Source organism: Balaenoptera ricei, chromosome 1, assembly GCF_028023285.1.
Source record: "Balaenoptera ricei isolate mBalRic1 chromosome 1, mBalRic1.hap2, whole genome shotgun sequence".
NCBI classification, from domain to species: domain Eukaryota; kingdom Metazoa; phylum Chordata; class Mammalia; order Artiodactyla; family Balaenopteridae; genus Balaenoptera; species Balaenoptera ricei.
Genome location: NC_082639.1, coordinates 191,822,321 through 191,839,495, shown reverse-complemented (window position 1 = coordinate 191,839,495; position 17,175 = coordinate 191,822,321). Strand labels below are relative to the sequence as shown.

Genomic DNA, 17,175 nt, shown 5'->3' with positions numbered 1-17,175 from the left:
TAAAAACCCCACTCTTGTTCAGACTTTGCATTTCTCTGATTGAGGATGGGCATCTTTTGTATGTTTGGCAATTATTTGTATTTTTTCCTTGGAAAACTGCCTGCTCATATCTTTGGCCTATTTTTCTCTTAGGTATATTCACCTTTCTTTCTTTATTTCTTGACTTGTAAGGGCTCATTATTTATTAGGTACATTAGCTCTGCACCATTCAGGTAGCAGATACTTTTTCCTAGCCTGTCTTTGGATTTTCAACTTTATTTGGAATGTATTATGCTGCAGAGAAGTTCTAAGTATTTACTCGGTAAAATCTGTGAATCTTAACGTTCTCCTTTACGACTCTGGAATTTCTCCCAAGTTTACAAAAGGCTCCCCGCACACCCCCAAGTATATAGAAATAGTATCCTCTACTTTTTCTATTTTGATACTTTAAATCCACGTGGAATTTATTTTTGAAGATGTTATCATCTAGGGACTAGTTATTTTTCCAAATCAGAGACGTCATCCTATCATGCTCCCGTAAAGTCTACCTCATCTTCTATATAATAAAGTCTGAGGCCCCTCCCTATCAATCCAGTTTTACAACCTGCATTTCCTTCCCCGAATCTACATTCCATTTAGAACAGCCTCGGAAGAGTGTCTGCTGTTCCCCCAACCTGTGGCCAGGCTTCAGGCTCCCATGCCCTCTCCTGCTGTCGCCTCCTCACATTGCAGACTAAGTCCTGTTGTCGGTCTGCCTGTCACCCTCTTTCCGATCCCCTTTCCCATCAAAATGGATCATTTCTTCCTACAGAGTGAGTATACTATTTATACTTGCATGAAATTCTTTTTTTCTTTCAGTTTTATTGCGATGTAACTGAAATACCACACCGTGTAAGTTTAAGACTGGACATACAGATATTGTGAAATGGTGACCACAAGAGGTTTAGGGGCACGTGCACTGAATTCTGACTTAACTATCTGAAGCAGGGCAGGGGAAACAGTGTCTGCAAGAAGCTCCCCGGGAGAGGCTCATGAGCAGCCAGCTGAGGACCACGGACTGTCCTGCTGCAGGACAGGCACCAGCCCCCTGGTGAGACGGTGAGACCCCAAGGGCAAGGGCGCTGTCTGAGCACCTTTGCCTTCCCTACACCTCACACAGTACCTGACAGCGAGCAAGGGCTAAAGGAAGGAAAGGGGCTGGTCTACTGCTCACTGTAAAGAGGGAAGAGCTAGCTTGACTCTGGAGGCTGAGGAAGTGGGTCCTGACTTGGAGGTGGTGGACCGGCGTACTGGAAACTGAGCAGTGTTTACAGGAAGGCAGGTGCTCTGTCTGAAGCAGAATGCCTGATAATGGCGATCAGAAAACCAATGGTGACTCCAGGTGCTGTGCTGAGGGCTTTATTAACATACCAGCTCTTCCATTTCAAATCTTTTCTGAAGTAAGGCTGGAGATAATATACATTTGTTATAACCCTTAAAGCTCTGAAGGAAGCATCATTTACGTTTTTAATGGGAGGAAGCTGAAGCTCCAAAAATTAAATAGTTTGTCCAAACCTATGTGCTCCTTCTACTGTATCGTGCAGTTGGCAGAAGCTAAGTCACATATCAATAGTTAGGCAAGAAATATGTTCTGGAAATGATAAATAGACATCATATGCAAGAAAGAAAAATAAGCATAATTATTTGAACCTCAAGTCATGTTTTCACATTCTCCCTCTTTTTCAGGCGGCTACTGTCCAGAGACCCCAATTCCTTCTTCAGACTCAGAGTGGACACGGTATCAACTGCAGCGCGCCCTTTCACTCAGGTGATTTCTGTGTCCTGTCTATTCACTCAGGCCCTAGGGAGCGGGGTCCTGTCTTTCTCATCTTTGTTCCCAGGACAAGGTTTTGAGGGGAAAGTCTGAGTAATTAGTATTTACAGCATTACAAAGCATAACTCTTTTGAACAAAAATGTGGGAAAACATCTCAAGAGCTGTAAAACCATTCACCTCCTCTTCACTAAGACTCTTTCTCTTGGCAATTTATTCTACAGATACAATTTAAGAGAGAAAAAGGAGCTGTATGAATGAAACTGACCATTACAGAATTGTATATAACAAGAAAGGAAGCAATGTTACAAGCACAATGAGCAATTTATGCCATCCTAAGCTATTTCACAATAGGGGAAAACGTGCACAATACAATATTGTGTAGAAAAAACAATGCCATACTATAACAATGCTCAAAATAAATATATACATATAAATGGGCAGACATAAGTGTATGTACATATACATCTTGAATATATATATATATATATATATATAATATATATATAAAACAGGAAGGGAAAAGGAATGAATAAAAATAAAACTTACTTAGAAATGACCTTGTTATAATATGCAAAAAATACATATAAAATCTATAGTTTACTTCAAAAATTAGGATAGTAAACACTAAGTATAATTAGTAATACATTTTCAGAACAAAGCTCATCTCACTGATTACTTCACTTCCTAAATTTAAAAACACATTTAAAAATATTCCACTACTGTGCTTACAGATATTTCCACAAGATATTCACCCACTTTTAAACTAAGAACCTTCAATTTTATTATTTTTTTTACCCCTTAACTTTATAATATGAGGTAGAAGTAAATTTAAAAATTACGTATAACAGAAAACTATATACATAATGAATCTAGAAAGCATCGACAGTGAAAAATAAGCTGTAGGCTACAATCAATCGATTTGGAATGATTTATGTCTCTGAATAAAATACACGCATTTAGTTTTTTACCCAAAACATCAAGGTCAGAATAATGATAACGGCAGCTAGCACTGAGTGTTACGCCCCATGCGATGTTTCCCGCGTTTGCATCAACTCACTTGATAACACAGCACTGTGAGATGCACTGTTATTAAACCTGTTTTACAGAGGAGGGATCGGAGCCACCTGTCCGAGGTTACAGAGCCAGGAGGCGAGCCGGGGTGTGACCTGAAGCCTGGCGCAGAGCTCACACGGCCCACCAGCGGCCTGCAGACCCCAGGGCTGGGCACCGCAGTGGCAGCACAGAGCCCGCCGTCCAGGAGCAGCAGCAGAAAGGCTAGTTAGGAAGGAAACGCAGGAAGGTTTCCTGCGTTTTAGTGAAAAAGGCAAGGACCAGGAGGCCCGGGAACCCACTGAGGCCGCTATTAGCGTCTACATCTGGGTTACGGGTTACAGTTTTGTTATCTCCGACCAGTGGAGTCTAGACAAAAATGATTTACATTTAGGTATCAGAAATGAAGGTTAAGGCTTTTAAATAAAGAAGAGCACTGAAGTGTCGTAGGTAAGAAGGCTATTTATTAATGAGCCTCACAGATTAATAACATCCAAGTTCTACTATTTCACGGCTTTTTTATTCTTTTATCAGATGAAGGACTAAGAAAATATTTCCTAAACTGAACTCAGGCCTGTGGCGCAGTGGCCAGTGCACCAACTATGTCCAAGCCCTCCTAGAGGGACACGGGAGGGAACAGACTTAACAGACAGCCATGAACATGAAGAACTGGAATTATTCTGCTAAAATGGCACACAACAGCATATACACATCACACTATAGTTTGTCAAAGTTAATTCCGATTCAGAAAATATTTTACACATCATTTATTTATATAAACAAGTTCACCATAATTTTCATTTATCCTTCATTTACATGGAGATACAAGGAAAACAGCACTTAAAGCCCTACTGAGATACCACTTCCCACCAGGAAGGCCATAATTAAAAAGTCAGATAATAACAACCATTGGCGAGGATGTGGAGAAATGGGAGCCCTTGTGCCCTGCTGGTGGGAATGTTAAATAGTGCAGCCACTGTGCAAGAGTCTGGCAGTTTCTCAAAGAGTCTGCCCCAGCAGCTCTGCTTTTAGGTTTATTATACCCAAGAGAAATGAAAACGTGTCCACACAAAATCTGTACACAAATATTCAGAGTAGCATTATTTCTAATAGCCAAAAAGGTGGAAACAACCCAAACGTCCATCAACTGATGACTGGATAAGCAAAAATGATATAGCCATGATATTTTTTTTTTAAATAAATTTATTTATTTATTTTTTGGCTGCATTGGGTCTTCATTGCTGTGCGCAGGCTTTCTCTAGCTGCACTGAGCAGTGGCTACTCTTTGTTGCGGTGCACTGGCTTCTCATTGCAGTGGCTTCTCTTGTTGTGGAGCACAGGCTCTAGGCGTGCGGGCTTCAGTAGTTGTGGCACATGGGCTCAGTAGTTGTGGCTCGCGGGCTCTAGAGCGCAGACTCGGTAGTTGTGGCACACGGGCTTAGTTGCTCCGCGGCACACGGGATCTTCCCGGACCAGGGCTCGAACCCGTGTCCCCTGCATTGGCAGGCGGATTCTTAACCACTGCGCCACCAGGGAAGTCCCCTAGCCATGATATTCTGAATGGAATATAATTCGGCAATAAAACGGAACAAAGACTGACATAGGCCACAACATGTGTGAACCTGGTAAACAGTGTTTTCTAAAATGGATTGTGGCAATGCTTACACAACTCTGAATACACCAAAACCATTGCACTGTACGCTTCGAATGCATGAACTGCATGGTGTGCCAATTATACCTCAAGTTGTTACCCCCCTCAAAAGATTAGATTGATTTATGATGCTCTGCTGACCCTTTTCCAGTGTAAACACCTCAAAAATGACTGTTTAGGTCTAAGTTAGGCAGTTAGCTATATCCATGTGTTTGCAAAGTATCCTTAAAAGGACTTCAAGGTGAAGGGACACATTTTTCTGGACAGTGAAGTATTTTAGATATTATTAAAAAATAAATTAACATTTGCTTACTACCATAAGTTTGTTTTCTACATAATGTTAAGCAGGAAATGTCTATATATGAATTGATGACAAAAAGAAAAATAAATAAATATGCTAAGTTAATTCTATTTTCCTCCCACAGATATTTATGTTCACTTTCTTTTTTTTTTTTAATGTTCACTTTCTTAAGGCTCCAACTAATCTGGATAAAAGGTATATATAGTTTACTTTAAAAGATTATTATTTATGATCTTTCTTAGATACTGTTAATTATTTTAGTAGCTAGAATCTTAGCGATAGATTTCTATAGTTGGTATGAGAATAGAAATTTTCCAGAAAAACAATTTATTTCCAATCATAATGTCGGTCCCCTTATATGATAAGAAAATCTTAGCGTATCAAAAATTCAGGCTATCAAAAGTAGTCTGGACTCACAAGTGTAGGTAGTGTGTTACACGAGGGGCAAGTTTTTTGCTAACATCACAAGGGTCTCTGGCCCAATGAGTGGAGTTCGATAGTAATACTTGCTACAAATGTTAAAAAAAAAAAAAAGTAGGCTGGTCCAAGGAGCAAAAAGCACTGGCCTTAAAAACAAAGGCAGGACTTCCCTCGTGGTCCAGCGGTTAAGACTCCACGCTTCCACTGCAGGGAGCATGGCTCGGATCCCTGGTCGGGGAACTGAGATCCCACGTGCCATGAGAGGCGGCCAAAAAAAAAAAACCAGAGGCAGACTATCACTGAAACAGCAACGAGTTCAGCTGTAACCTACAGGAGGATCCAGGCACAGCTGTTCCAGTCATAGCGATGCTGTATCCAACCTGTAGTAAACACAGTCAGGATCAAAGCGGGCCACCGTCGTTCTGCTACACCAGACGCAACGGCGGAACTGGGCGCCCTGGCGAGGGAGATGATGTCCATGAGATTCAAACGCTTAACATGAATGACATTTGCTTGTGACCACACGGAAGTGACACATCGATTTTATTTGGACACATCTGGTTAGACATGTGAATGGGGTAAAGAGAGAGTTAAAAAGTACGATTACTAGCATGGAACTATTAGCACAGTGATACTTATTTAGCTGCCATTTAACTCTGCCTACATTGAAAAAATACGGTACGACACACAATAAAGCAGTCGAGAGTTCTCTTTAATCTGTGTCCATAAGGGCGGCACGAGCATCTGGCTTACATTCTGTCATTTGCATTTAGTGAATCTGATAATCACACACCCAGCGGAGAACTGTTTCCAAGATAATGCTGAACCAAACTGATATCAAGCTTTATTACAAAAGGAATACATGCAAGAAACAGTGCAGCCCAAATGTCTATCAAAATGCAAGTCCCAGGGGCTTCCCTGGTGGCGCAGTGGTTGAGAATCTGCCTGCCAATGCAGGGGACACGGGTTCGAGCCCTGGTCTGGGAAGATCCCACATGCCGCGGACCAACTGGGCCCGTGAGCCACAACTGCTGAGCCTGCGCGTCTGGAACCTGTGCTCCGCAACAAGAGAGGCCGCGACAGTGAGAGGCCCGTGCATCGTGATGAAGAGTGGCCCCCGCACTGCGATGGAGAGTGGCCCCCGCTTGCCACAACTGGAGAAAGCCCTCGCACAGAAATGAAGACCCAACACAGCCAAAAATAAATAAATAAAAATTAAAAAAAAAAAAAAATGCAAGTCCCAGACCAATGAAAGAAATGATGTCTCCCGAGCAGTTCCATCACTTCCTCCGGGCTATATTTAACCTCAAATGGCAAGTTAAGGATGTTTAACTGAGGCTGCGCCGGGTGGACACAGACAGGAACTGCACATTAGTAGCAAATAAATACGGTAAACACAGGAAATAGTTTACAGCAGTGGTCCTAAATCTGGCTCATCATCAAAAATCACAAATTTCCTGGCCCCAAACGTCAGAGAGGCCCCAGAATAGCACCCTAACAGGAATCCTGCCCCCAAAGGCCCTCATCGCAACAGACTGACAGTGACATCACTCCACAACCCAACGCCGTCAGGGGCTTCCCGGGGCCCACCACCCTTCCAGGGTCTCCTCTTCCACTGCTTCTCTGCGTGAACCTACTACGGTCCAGGAGCACAGGTGAAGAGCAAGCAGAGCGCCTGCGTTCAACCTTGACTCTGCACCTGCTACGTAATCCCGGGCGAAGCCCTCAAGTTCTTCATGCTTCGCTACCCTCAACTGCAAAGCGGGATGACAACAGTAGTACGGGCATTTCGTGCCCTAACAATAACACGGTTTACGTCAAGAACAGGGTTGGGGTAGACCACTCGAAAGATCTGCACCTTTGTGACCAGGAGGTAACCTGGAGAGCCCGGCTTCCACCTGGCTGGAAGCTGCCCCGGTACGCAGGGAAAATTGCACAGGAGCAAGTGTGGAGATGCTGCCTGCTTTCTAATTAGAGGCTGGCTGGTGGATGGTGACACGATGACACAGATGGATGCGGGTCTCAGCCAGCAGAGGTGGACCCGGGAAGCAGTGCAGCCGTCCCCAGCCAAGAGTGCACTCGGCCGGGGCTGCCCTCGGGGAAGGAAGGGCCCTGGGCAGATGCCCCTCTGAAGACTGAGACAGGAAAGGAGGCCGTGGTGTCAGTTTCGGATTGGAGATTGCCCTAAGAGCTCATGATCCTACGTGTATATTTCTCCTAGCCCTATCTTGAAGAAAGGGCCTGGAAGCAATAACACAATAAATATAACTGTGCCCAGATCCTGGTTTCTAAATAACATCTCCACATTAAAATAAACCCAAGGCTCTTTAGAGAATGGCTGATTCCAAGTCAGAGACAGGAAAAGCACCAAGTGAGCCTGGAATAGCTAGCTGTGTCAGAAAGAAAAAAGTATTCAAAGACTGATGGGGAGCTGTTAAAAGGATACAGGAGCCAGCCTGGGGGAGGGGGCTCCCATTGGCCAAATATGGGCCCACGTGAGTACAAAAAAGATTAACAACAATAATGAATTATAACACAAGTAATCAAAACCAAAATGAATCCGTGAGTCCACAGTGATAATCACTAAAGGGGAAAGGAGGATGAGAAAGCTTTTCTTCACAGAACAATGCCAGGTAAGAAATATAAAAGGAATGACAGAATTTTTAAATCACCACATTGCAACCACCGCTGCAGTAATTCATTCAGGCACAGATCACCCAGAGGTGCTAAAACCGCTAGGTGAAGCGTCACTGGGAAACACAATGTGCAATAAACGTCAAAGTATCACTCCACATGATGCCCCCCCCCTGATTACAAAGGGAAAAGTGGTCAAACTCAGAATCACCAATAGCGGGACATGATGAGATTTAATGAAGAGCATAACACATCACCTCTTCACGTCATAGCACTCATGTCAAAAGATTTTACTCTGAATCTTGTATTGATATTCGTATCCCACAAAATTACGTTTACCGAGCAAGCGCTAAATGCCGTCTAGCTAAAACAGGAGCTGCTGACACAGGCACAGAATAAGCTGCTTCTGTTACCTTTTTAACTTCTAGGTGATTGTTGGTGGCTTTCCTCCCAAACCATACCTCACAAGGAATGCATTCCAAATGTGTATCTGTCCATTAAACAAGTCATGAGATGGGTACAGGAGAATGTACGGCCTTAATGAAGTTCTAATATAAGCAATACTTGCCAGTCCTGTTGCTACAATTAGATAAAGAAACTGAGGAGGTTTCAATAAGCCAAAAAGAAAATATATATAAAATCAAGAAAAAAGCTTAAAGAATAAAATGCCTTCAACTGAGGTTACACATAAGCCCCCTAAATGATTCGTCAGTACCCAGAGCAAGAGGTCACAAGTGGTTTTCGGTCAGAAAACTGTCCTGGCATCAGTGCCATCCAGATGAGGCAGGCTTCTCTGCAGCACTCCTTCCAGAAACAATGCCACTCCTAAGAAATTTTAGGATCTAAAGTGAAAATAAATTTTATTTCTTTTAGTTACTATTTTGCTTTACCACACATTAAGTAACCATTTTTATAACAATACATACTTAAATATATTATTTTGAATTAATTCATATACTAATATTCAGTTTAAAAAAGACCTAGGAAGAGAAATAGGGCAATAGAAACCGATCACAATTGCTAAAATTTACTGACCTCTTATCACAGGTCAAGTACTACATTAGACGCTTCCCCGGCCTACTCTAATTCATCCTCACAACTGTGGAAGGTAGACAACAGTGTCGTTCCTTACAGAGACGAGAAATTGGACTGCAGAGAGCTTCAGAACCAGTCCAAAGGCAGACAGCTATTTGCTGCCACTCGAGCCTGTCCTGCTCTAGCGACAAAGGGCTCCATCACCACCACTCTGCCTCATCAGCAGAGACGCGTTTGCCAAAGGGCACAAACCATTTCTGCTCCAAACTGTAGCATTTCCTTTCAATCTTAAACATCCATCCTTCATGAACTTTTTTTAAATCAAGCTTTTTATTTTGAAATAATTATAGGTTCACATGCAATTGTAAGAAGTAACACAGAGATGACACGTACCCTTTACTTGGTCTCCCCCAATGGTAACATCTTGTAAAAAGCACAGCGTAATGTCACACCCAGGACACTGCATTGACACAACTAAACTACAGAACGTGTCCGTCACAAGGGTCCCTCCTGTTGGCCTCTTATAGCCACATCTACTTCCCTCCTGCCCCTCCCTCTCCTTAGACCCTGGCAACACTGATCTGTTCTCTGTTTTTATAATTTTGTCCTTTCAAGAATGTTACATAGATGTGATCATACACTATGAAACTTTGGGGATTGGCATTTTTTACTTGGCATATTCTATGAAGATTCATACAAGCTGCTATATTTATCAATCGGTTGTTCCTTTTTATTGCTGAGTAGCGTTCCAATAAAGCTCTTAAGACACTGATTACTTGAGATTATGACTGTTAACACTTTTATAAACGTAAACACATCAGCTTGAGCTACACATGGAACATCCAACAGAAACGATCTCACTTACACTTTTAGGGGCCTGCTAAATAGATTACACTGAAGTACTAAATTAGTCAGCATCATAGGTGGTTGAACTTTCCCAGTTTAACTTACCTTTCTTATGAATGTTTAAAGCTCTAACTAAAGTTTGCACTCTTAAAAAGAAGGTTGTAATGGCACAGTTACAGTAAGAAGCAGTTTATTTTTGGTCAGTATTAACTGAATTCTTAACCTAACTAGCTTATACGAAAGGTAAATGTCTGTGGAGGTGTTTAAAGAAATAATAACTATAGGTGGTAGCTGCCCCAGAACACGTCTTCGATGCAGAGCACAGGAAAAAGTCTAGAAATGTAACAGCCCGCTCCAGCTCCCAGTGGCATGTCAGGCTCTCCAAGTGGTGACAGGAGGCGGTGGGCTCAGAGACACCCGCACACGCAGGGCTACCCACTTCCTACCAAGCGTGCTCAGCCCGAAACAGACGAGCGCACGCACGTGTGCACCTGCACACGTGTACAGAAAAACGCCAAGCCTCAAAGATTTCACAAGTACTTGTCGGGCAGTGAATAAAATGCACATCTTAGTTTTTGTGTTTTTGTATATAATCTTCAGTTGACTATTTTTAACTCATGAGAAAAAAAATCTAAGCTAATTTCTACTCATTTCTTTAGGTCTTGGACTAAACGTGGTATCACCCAGAAAGGTTTCCCTGATCACTACTCCCCACCTCTGACTAGATTAGGCTTAGGTGCCTCTCTGGGAGGTTCGCCAGCACCTAGCAGCAGCTGGTACCATGAAGCAGTTGCCTCTTCCTTGTCTGTCCCTCCTGCTGGACTCTAAGTGTCCCCATGGTGTAGCTCCGTATTAATATACATTAGGTGATCAACAGAGAAGTGCCTGCCGAATGAATGAGCATGCAAGAAACACACAGTGTAACACTGACTGGAAGAGCCAGTCCTCTCATGACACACCCTAGAGAACTGAGCACAGGTATTCCAACAAAAACTTGCAAATGAATATTCATAGCAGCATTGTTCATAGTACCCAAAAAGTAGAAACAACCTAAATGTCCATCAATTTATGAATGGATAAATAGAATGTGTTCCAGCCCTACAATAGAACGCTTGTTGGCAATAAAAAGGAATGAAGTATGGCTATGTGCATAGAAGAACCTTGAAAGTATTATGCAAAGTAAAGGAGCCAATCAAAAGAAGGCCACATATTGTATGAGTCCATTTGTATAAAATGTCCAGAATGAACAAACCCACAGAGACAGAAAGGAGACTAATGGTTGCTGTGGGCTGTGGCAATGGAGTGGGGAGGTTCGGGAGTAAGTGCTGATGGGCACAGGCTTTCAGGTGTGTGGTGGAAAGTTCTGGAGCTAAGTAATGGCAATGACTGCACAACACTGTACTTAATGCCACTGAACTGTACTCTTTAAAATGGTAAGTTCGGGGCTTCCCTGGTGGCGCAGTGGTTGAGAATCTGCCTGCCAATGCAGGGGACACGGGTTTGAGCCCTGGTCTGGGAAGATCCCACATGCTGCGGAGCAACTAGGCCCGTGAGCCACAACTACTGAGCCTGCGCGTCTGGAGCCTGTGCCCCGCAACAACAGAGGCCGCGATAATGAGAGGCCCATGCACCGCGATGAAGAGTGGCCCCCGCTTGCCACAACTAGAGAAAGCCCTCGCACAGAAACAAAGACCCAACATAGCAATCAATCAATCAATCAATCAATAAATCTTTAAAAAAAAAAAAAAAGGTAAGTTCTATGTTTTATATATTTTATGATAAACAGATAAATAAATAAACTGGTCATACAACCAAAAAAACCCCAAGATTTTTCCATTATTAATGAAAGATTTTGACCCATAGAACCAAAAATTTAAGTGAACCCTTTGCAGAATATGTATAAAGAAAAACACACATAGGCATCTCATAGTCAAAGGGGAAATCTTGAAAGAAGCCAAAGTATTAATATATGAAAAAAAACAGAATTAAAAAGAGAAACAGAGAAATCCACAATTAGTTGACGTTTTTAATACTTCTTTTTCAAGAATCAGAATAACTGAACAGAAAATCAGAAGGGGTATGGAAGACTTGAAAAGCATCAAGCAAAACGACCTGATGTTTACAGAACACGATACCAAAGAACAGTTCTTTTCAAGTACACATAAACACTCACCAAGACAGATTCAAATGCTGAGCCATAAAACAGTCTCAACATATTTAAAAGGAATGAAATCATACAAAGTACGTTCTCTAACCACAACAGATGTAAATTAGAAATCAATAATAAAAAAAAGATATCTGGAAAACATCTAGGTACTTGGAAATTAAATCATCTGAATTTCTATGAGGCAAAGAAAAATCACAAGGGAATTCAGAAAATATTTTGAACTGAATGGTAATGAACAACATTCATTGCTTTTTTACTCCATGTCAAAATTTGCAGGTTGCAGCTAAAGCAGAGCTTAGAGGGCAACTTACGGCTTTCAGTGTTTATAACAGAAAAGAATACTTTTCAATCAATTACCTATGATTCCATCCTTAAAAAGCTAGAAAAAGAGGAGCAAATTAAATCAAAATAAGGAGAAGAAAGGAAATAATAAAACTAAGAGCAGAAATTAGTGAAACAGTAAAAAAGCAAAAAAAATAATGAAATGAAAGCTGGTTCTTGGAAAAGATTAACAGACTTGATAAACCTCTATACAAATTAATAGTATCAGAAAAGAAAAAGGGGGCATCACTACAGGTTCTACAGATATTAAAAGGATAATAAGGGAATATTATGAACAACCTAGTGCTAGTAAATTTGACAAATTTAGATGAAATGAACAAAGTCCCTGAAAAGACACAAAATAACCAAAATTGACATAAGAAACAAAAAAATATTTATAGCTGTAAATATAATTTACAGCATTTATAGCATTCACCACCCACCTAAACCTATTTTTTTTTACAACCATGACATAGGCAAAGACTTCTTAGGACATAAAAGCACTAACTATAAAAGAGAAAAGTTATAAATTGGTCTTCATCAAAATTTAAAATTTCTGGAAAGACATTATTAAGAAAATGAAAAGGTAAACCACAGACTAGAAGAAAATATTTGTAATACATATAATGGACAAAGGACTTGTAGTCAGAATATAAAAGAATTCTTACAGTAAGAAAATAAAAAGCCCAATAAGAAAATGAGAAAAAGATTTAACACACAAAAGACAACGTATGAATGACCAATACGCATATAAAAAACACTAAACTACATTAGTCATCTAGAAAACGGAAATTAAAACCATTCAGAGATACTGATTCACATTAGAATGGCTAAAATTAAAAAAACAACACCAGGGCTTCCCTGATGGCGCAGTGGTTGAGAATCTGCCTGCCAATGCAGGGCACACGAGTTTGAGCCCTGGTCTGGGAAGATCCCACATGCCACGGAGCAACTAGGCCCGTGAGCCACAACTACTGAGCCTGCGCGTCTGGAGCCTGTGCTCCGCAACAAGAGAGGCCGCAATAGTGAGAGGCCCACCCACCGCGATGAAGAGTGGCCCCCGCTTGCCGCAATTGGAGAAAGCCCTCGCACAGAAACGAAGACCCAACACAGCAATCAATCAATCAATCAATAAATGAATAAATAAATAAGCTTTAAGAGAAACCATTGGAAAGATTTAAAAAAAAAAACACCACCAAAAGTGTTGACAAGGATGTGGAGCAACTGGAATCCTCATACACTGCTGGTGGCAAAATTAAAAATACAGCCACTTTGGGAAACTGCTTGACAGATACTTAAAAGTTAAACACGTGCTTACATATGGCCCATCACTTCAACTCCTAGGTATCTACCCAAGAGAAATGAAAATATATGTCCTCACAAAAGTGTACACAAATGTTCACAGCCACTTTATTTATAATAGGTCAAACCCTGTAAACATCAATGTACGCCAATAGGTGAATGAATATTGTGGTTTTCATAAAATGGAAAGATAACTAGGCAATAAAAAGGAACAGACGACACATAATAACATGACTGAATCAACAAAATATGAGCGAAAGAATCCAGTTTCAGAAGTTCATTGTTCCCTGCAGCGGTAAGTGCTACGAGGTGGCGGCACTGACTCCCGGGAGCCGGGCACAGGGACAGCTGTCACGCTCGGACCTCCTCCGTGGACCCCTTCTGGGTGCGCCGAACCATGGACGGTGTGGGGCTGGCCGGGAAGAGCCTTCACACCGGGCTGACTCTGACGCTCGGAGCTTCGGCCTCTGGGGTGTCTCTGGGCATCTCCGAGCTCCACGTGAAGATCCTGGTGAAAACTTGAGAGTGGACCACATTACAGATTGAAAAAGGAGCCTCAGAGGAGTCAGTTCTTAAAAACTCAGCTTCCGTTGGTATTATCCAGAGATGAGCCACCCACGGAAAATGGGCTGTCCGGTCTGTGAGGAAGGGACTTGGAGCTGTCTGACGTGTTTTATTTCTCCAAGAAGGGATTGGAGGCCATTATGGAAGATGCAGTGAGCCAGCGGTTCTCCTCAGAGGAGCCAGTGTCATGGAATCTCCTCACAAGGACAAATGTAAACTTCCAGACATCAGTCCGTGGTGCTCACCATGGTGGGGTGCTGGGCGTCATAGTGCGCTACCGTGTCCTACTGCCTCGGAGAGTTACCTTGGCTTTCACTAGGATCAGTCTGTTGGTTTACAGGAAGTACCCTGGTTGGACAGCTGTCAGAAAGCAGCCTCAAGAACCGGCTGAGTGAACTGGTCCACTGCCGGGTCTGCGTTCGTGCCCTCTCTGTACTACTCGCTATCGTAACACGCAGTACAGACCCCAGAAGGGAGGCATTTGTGTGGCAACCATACCTCCCTGTAGATGTTTTATCTTGACAATGGATGGGTGCTATGCTACGGTTGGCCAGGTGCATGCCTGGTGGATGGGAATTATTCAGAGCTATGGTCAAGGCTTGTCCACGTGTCTGGTCTGAACGCTCAGAAATGAAGGACTGACACCTGGTTACCAACAGACTAAAAGAACATATTGCTGCTAAGAAAAAATTACCCATACTAATCTTTCCTGAAGGAACCTGCATCAACAATACTTCAGTCATGATATTTAAAAAGGGAAGCTTTAAAATTGGAGGAACCATACATCCAGTTGCAATTAAGTATAATCCTTAGTTTGGTGATGCATTTTGGAACAGCAGTAAATACAACACGGTGAGCTACCTGCTTTGAGTGATGACCAGCTGGGCCACTGTCTGTGCTGTGTGGTACGTGCCCCCCATGACCAGAGAGAAAGGAGAAGATGCAGTCCAGTTGGCTAATAGGGTTAAGTCTGCTACTGCTGTACAAGGAGGGCTGACTGAGCTTCCTTGGGATGGAGGGCTGAAGACAGCCTAGGTGAAGGACGTCTTTAAGGAACAGCAACAGAAGAAGTACAGCAAGACAACTGTGGGCAATGGGTATCTCAACACGGAAGCAGACTGAACGCCACCCAGGCTTTCCAGAACTAGTCCTTGGAAATGAAGTGTGGTGGAGTTTTTTTTTTGCTTTTTTTTTGGGGGGGGGGGGGTGCACTGTTTTGTTTTACCGTTTTTGTTTTTTTATTGTTAATCTTTTCTACAGGAGGACTGTCTCTACCTCTTTATGCCAGAGGCAGAATCCACGGTGCCCTTTTTGGCTTCTGTTGTTGTTACAGCATTAGCCTCATGAACTGTAAGTAGTTTACTGAGTTTGAACATATTCTGCCTTTTGTAAAACGACTGTGTCATTGTGAACTGAATGAAATATTTGTACCGGAAAAAGGACTTCTAAAACATCTGTGGAACTCAGTTGTGTTTGGAACTCGTTGATAGAGTAATTCTCAAGAAAATACCCCGAAGTGTGTTCATGATTAGCTCTCTCACACCCTCTCCTCCCATTCCCTTCCATCACTTAAACATGGATTTCACATCACTCGAGTTACTGTTATGGTTTTGTTCTACTACAAGGTTGAAAAGAAAAATGGAGGACAGTATTTAGGAGAAAGGACAGATTTGTGGCCACTTGATCTCAAAGTTGAAAGGAAATTAAATATTTTTTACTAGCGTGTTAGAGGAGACCTTCTATTTGGTGAGCTTTACCAAAGAAAATGAGTCCATGTTACTTGTGTGTGCACATTTACAGGTAGGCAACTTGCGAATAAGTTAGCCAGCAATAGGTGATAAAGTTTTTAGTCTTCCTTGTTTGTATGCTAACGATCTATACTTAAGGCCTCTTCCATCTACTGATTTGTTTGATCTTGTAACCAAACACATTTCAAATAGGAGCCTTTGACAACAACTGCAAATCCCACTGAGTGTCTTCAGCAGGGGAAGGAGTGAAGGAAGCACTGTTCCTCCCCTTCCACCCCTTCGTCCTTTATTTCAGAATTTTCCCAGTTTCTTGAACAGGAAAATAAGTGGTAAAACTACCTTTTGGAAACTGAGCTTTAACTTTCTTTAAAGGGGAAAATAAGTGTTTCCCGACTCTGCAGCATAAGCAATGTTGATAGCAATATAGTGTCATCCAAGTATTATTTCTCTTCTGGTAACCAGGTACAAAATGTGACACCGTTTTACGGTGAATATAAATAAATTCTACATTTCTAAAAAAAATAAATTAAAAAAGTTCATACATTATGCTTTTATCTATATGAAATTCTAGAACAGGCAAATCTCACCTACAGGGACAGAAAGGAGATTGATGGAGATCTAGCATGGGATGCGGATACGGAGCTGACAGCAAAGAGGCACAAAGGAATTTGGGGAGTCAATAAAAACATTTTATATTTTAACTGGAGTAGTATTTACATGAGTGTATACATTTGTCAAAACTCAAACTATTTACTTTAAATAGGTACACTTTATTTAAATTATGCCTCAACAAAGTTGATTTTTAAAAAGAAAGCTCTGGGGGCTTCCCTGGTGGCGCAGTGGTTGAGGGTCTGCCTGCCAATGTGGGGGACGCGGGTTCGAGCCCTGGTCTGGGGGGATCCCACATGCCGCGGAGCAACTGGGCCGGTGAGCCACAACTACTGAACCTGCGCGTCTGGAGCCTGTGCTCCGCAACAAGAGGGGCCGCGACGGTGAGGGGCCTACGCGCCGCGATGAGGAGCGGCCCCCACTTGCCGCAACTAGAGAAAGCCTTCGCACAGAAACGAAGACCCAACACAGCCAAAAATAAAAAATAAAATAAAATAAAAAAAAAAAAAAAAAAAAAAAAGAAAGCTCTGACCTGAAAGTCACTCAGACTTCATTGAGCGTCCTCTTCTTCATCTGTTAAATGTGGATAATACTTAATTTCTCACCCCACAAGGCATCAAATGAGATCAAAGTACATCAAAGTACTCTAGATGTTGTTATGTGACACAATGATTTATAGTGTTTTATCACTTCAGGCATTAGACAGTCAGTGTATGACTATGGGAGTAGCCTGC

At 42.1% G+C, this 17,175-nt stretch overlaps 1 protein-coding gene, 1 non-coding gene and 1 pseudogene across 3 annotated transcripts in view; 2 read left to right on the top strand and 1 right to left on the bottom strand.

Annotated features, from left to right (window-relative positions):
* CAMSAP2 (calmodulin regulated spectrin associated protein family member 2) overlaps positions 1 to 17,175 on the bottom strand; it is a 103,267-nt gene that overhangs the window by 49,214 nt on the left and 36,878 nt on the right. The gene's annotated exons all lie outside the window — the stretch shown is intronic.
* On the top strand, positions 5,181 to 5,312 carry LOC132354729 (small nucleolar RNA SNORA62/SNORA6 family). The gene has a single exon (XR_009499383.1). It is a non-coding gene; the product is annotated as a small nucleolar RNA SNORA62/SNORA6 family (small nucleolar RNA).
* On the top strand, positions 13,918 to 15,206 carry LOC132377120 (glycerol-3-phosphate acyltransferase 3-like; annotated as a pseudogene).